The 4,499-nt window shown below is 40.9% G+C and overlaps 1 long non-coding RNA gene across 3 annotated transcripts in view; it reads right to left on the bottom strand.

Annotated features, from left to right (window-relative positions):
- Nucleotides 1-4,499, bottom strand: part of LOC114005928 (uncharacterized) — a 191,636-nt gene that overhangs the window by 184,090 nt on the left and 3,047 nt on the right. The window lies entirely within an intron of this gene.

Here is a 4,499-nt window from a genome sequence, read left to right as displayed (position 1 = left end):
AGGAGAGGAGAGGAGAGGAGAGGAGAGGAGAGGAGAGGAGAGGAGAGGAAACCCAATGTAGCCATCTGCCTATATTGTCTCTAAAGGTCCTTCTAAATCTCTGATGTTGACACTCTCTGGTCCAGAAGATAAATCAATTCATTATCCTAGAGGGAAGTTAGGGACAAGGGACTGCTTGAATTGTTGCCCCCAGTTACAAACCCCAAACTATTTAGAGGTGAACAATAAAGGGGCGGCAACAAGGCAGCTCCCTCAAAGTGGAAACCTGAGACACAGGGGAAATAAGATGCTGGCTCAAAGCAATGATCCAGGTGTCCATGTGTCCAGAATGAGAAAGTAGGCCTCTGTGTTATACCTTAACTTCTTGTAATATAGACCACAGCTTGGTCCTTGCTACAAAAAGTCGAATGTAGAATTCAGCTTCTATCAGCCTAAACAATAAGGCCAGGACTATTGAATGACTCTGGGATGAGACCAGAAGGCCCAGTAGTAAGTGTTCATTGAAGTAAAGGGCTTTTAACAGAGACTTCCACAAATGGGTCTCAGGTACCATCAATACCCATCAATTGTGTCTTTGAGTATGTGATTTGAAACTTTACCCTGGTTTTTTTAATTTGTAAAATAAAATACAGACCCAACTGTTCTTACAAGAATCTCAGAAGGTCAAATTACTGATTAATTATGGGCACAGAATTTCATGGAGATTACTTTTATATTTGATATGATTTCAACAAACCTGTCAAACAAGTTAAGTCTAAATATTGGAAGTTCTTATTTTTTAACTTAAAAGATGGCAAATGGAATCTGAATAAAACAATTTAATTCATTAAAAACTCATACAGTATTCCACAATTGTGTTTGACATGCACAAATCTCCAACACCAGATGCCCAATGTGACAAGTTTCTGACAGGCTTCCAGTCCTCCACATCAGAGCCAATGTGTACAGCCTGCTGGCAGTTTCCCCGATCAACTATGAAGACACCAGAAGAGAAAATGGAAGCCTGTGGATTTAAGAGGGGCACTCAAAAACAAAGCAGCATTTGTGTAAAATTTATAAGGAAGTGGAGGTTTGGTAGTTAAAGTTAGACAGCGGCCTCAGGTGGGGCAGCTCAGGGTCCTTTTGGGAGACAGCTGGTATACTTCTGAGTCCCAGCATGACCCGTGGAATACCATTTTCTGTCTTTCTTCAAAACAGGGTAGAATATTCCTTCAACTGTCCCCATACAATGACTATAGAGGGAAGATGCCCTGGAATAGGGAAGAATTAGGAAATGTTCTGGGAAATAGCGCCAAAAAAAATAGTCAAGCACAGATGTTAACACCAGAGGCTCTTCACCCCCCTAAACTCCTCAGAGAAATACTCTAGGACCTAAGGTCTGCTCCTCCATTCTGATGGCCATTACTCACCAACGCAACTCCTATACCCTAGAGTGTAAAAGGTGAGTTGGGGGCTGATAGTGGTACAGCAGTAAAAGTATACTCTATTAAGATGGTCTAAATGAGAAGGTTCCAGGTTTGTCTGGAGACCTCCCCAAGTACTCTGAGCATAGGCACAGTCATTCTCTGTGACTGGCTGAGGTTGGGGGTGGATCACAACACCAAGATCCTGTTGAGGGTGCTGTCTCTCTGTCTCTCTGTTCTGTTTCTCTCATTCGTGAAAAAAATAGATAAAAGATTGAAAAATTAAAATTAAAAAATGAGGAGTTCATAGAGAAAAGTGACATAGCTGAAGTGAACATAAACTTTATGAAAAATAAAAAAATAAAATAAATAGAACAACCAATTGTAGAAGTTAGAATGCATACTGAAAAGAATGCATTTAATCTAGTTGGAGTTTATATTTGTTAAGATTTCTCCAAATATGAGCTAATGCTTCACAAATATTTACTAAACAATCTACTCTTCTTCCTTATAATAAATTCTGTCATAGACCAAGTTCAGATATGTAATTGGTTAAAGCTTTATGTGTTCAGATATATATGTGTCGGTTAAAAAATAAAAAAGATTGTAAAATGCAATATAGTATTAAATTTATGGAAGAAATTTTTTAGACTATACATTTATCTCAGATTGGAAAGATATCTACCTTACATTGTAAAAGGTTTTAGAAGACAAAGTTCAAAATGCACAAACCATTATGAAAAAAATATGAACAGAAAAATATTTCTATTCCTCAAATGTCACTCTGTGCCAAGATAACAATGAGAGCAGCCTGGAAAAAGACATTAATGAGAAATTGCTATCTAGATACAAAGGGACTTCAAATAGTTCACAGAAAAAGGGAATTAAAATATGAGTTTGTGCTGGTACAAAACAACTTCAAAATCCTTGCACAGATTTTTTTTTTTTGAGAGATCTTCACTATAGGGCGCGTGCGCTAGCCAGACAGACAGAGACAGACATAGAGACAGAAAGCAAGAAATCACCCCCCAGGGGGGATGGTCACGCCGCAATCCCTTCTCCTCCATTCTCCTCTCGGGATCTTGGGCATGCACACACACACGCCCAGCGTGAGTTTTAAGCCACCGGGTCCGGGACGCGAATCGCGGTCGACTACGTGGGAGTCCAGCGACATAGCCATTACGCTAACTGCTGGTTCCCCAGATTTTTCATAGTACACATTTTCCATGAAATTTTGGAAGACCTTTTGTGGGGTCTGAGTTGCTCTGAGTTGCTCTGAGTCAGCTGGAAGGAATAAGACCAATATGACACAGGTAAACACGAGAATTGGCAACTCTGAAGGGATCTAAAAGGCTAATAAAAGATGTCTACCCTTGGAACCAGCAGATGGCATAGCAGTTATGTTGCTGGATTCCCACATGGGTGACTGCCATTCGAGTTTCGGACCGGGTGGCTTGAAAAGTCACACAGGGCACATGTGCATATGTGCCTAAGATCCTGGGAAAAGAATGGAGGAAAAGGAACTGTGATGTGGCCGTCCCCGCTCGGGGGTTATGTCCTAAGTTTAACTGGAAAGACACACATTAAATACACTGGAGAAAGTGTCTGTGTAGGAAAGAAAGTAGAATGAATTTTAAAGGGAAAATAGTTAAAACAAAACAGAATAGGTATCTTGCATGAAAAATATTAATATCATACTATTTATTATACATGCATTCACTCATTCATTTGGCAAATATGCATTGAGTGCCTCCTTGTGCTTCATAAACACACCAGGATTACATAGGTGAGTGCACCAACAGGGCTCCTCTCCGGCAATTTCATGCTGGTGGAGTAGAACGAGGGTTGTAAGAGAACCAGTTGGGTTCCTGTGATTTTAACAGAAATTGTGATGGTAATGAGAATGAGGATGATAGTACATCTGAAGTAACAGACATCCAAATTTAATAATTCCCAAACTTCAGTAGCATATGCATGCATGTGCACACACATATACATGGATGCAGAAAGGAAACAGTAGCACCCGATTAGCTATTTTTTTTTTCTAGAAATACCATTCATGATAATAGGTTTCTCCCCTGAGGCCAAACAGCTATCTAGTCCAGATAGTCAAAGACAAAGAAGGGTTCCTTCGAAGGGGAGCTAGTCAGTGCAAAGTGGGGACTTCACCCAGCCCCTGCCACTTTAGGTGCTGCCTTCAAAGCTACATAGAAGAAACGTTTTTAATGAAATCTTCCCAAGTAATCTGCACTTCAAATTTCGTGAAACCTGCCCAGGTGATCTGGGCATTTGCAGGACAAAGCAGTGGCTTTGCAATCTCAGAAAGTGGCTCAGGAGTGTATCTGTATTGGTGCTAGCAGACAATTGAGGTGGTGGGTTAGGGTGGAGAGAAGGAGAATTAGAATACCCTCTGAAGATAGGACCTAACCTCAAGTTTGAGACTAAGACATCTCTATTTTTTTTTTTTTTTTTTTTTTTTTTGAGAGATTTTCACTGTAGGGCGCTTGCGCTCGCCAGACAGACAGAGAGAGACATAGAGACAGAAAGCGAGAAATCACCCCCCAGGGGAGATGGTCACGCCGCAATCCCTTCTCCTCCATTCTCCTCTCGGGATCTTGGGCACGCACACACACGCGCCCGGCGTGAGTTTTAAGCCACCGGGTCCGGGACACGAGCCGCGGTCGACTACGTGGGAATCCAGCGACATAGCCATTACGCTAACTGCTGGTTCCCAAGACATCTCATTTTTAAGAATCCTCAATTTAATTTCTGAGAAGAGGTGCTCGTTTCTTTTAAGACCTCCTTACTTGGTATTTCTCTCTTTCTTAGACACTTACTATCCTGGATGGCTCATTCATTCCATGTTCCTCCCTTCCACCACCTCACGTATTTTGCTGTTTCTCCCAGATAAGAGACATAATTAAAAATCACCCAGACTATGGACAATGGCTGAGGCTAGAGATGAGCTGAGATTTCCAGACGAAAATATGCTTACTTTCTCATGATCAGTCAATGCACAGCACTTAAAGCCTGCAGACACAGGGTTTTGTTGTTTTTTTTTTTTTTTTTTTTTTTTTTTTTTTTTTTTGGTTTTTT

Source organism: Tupaia chinensis, unplaced genomic scaffold, assembly GCF_000334495.1.
Source record: "Tupaia chinensis unplaced genomic scaffold, TupChi_1.0 Scaffold144952_1, whole genome shotgun sequence".
NCBI lineage: Eukaryota > Metazoa > Chordata > Mammalia > Scandentia > Tupaiidae > Tupaia > Tupaia belangeri.
The sequence above is the reverse complement of the archived record's forward strand: the minus strand, read 5'-3'. Positions and strand labels throughout refer to the sequence as shown.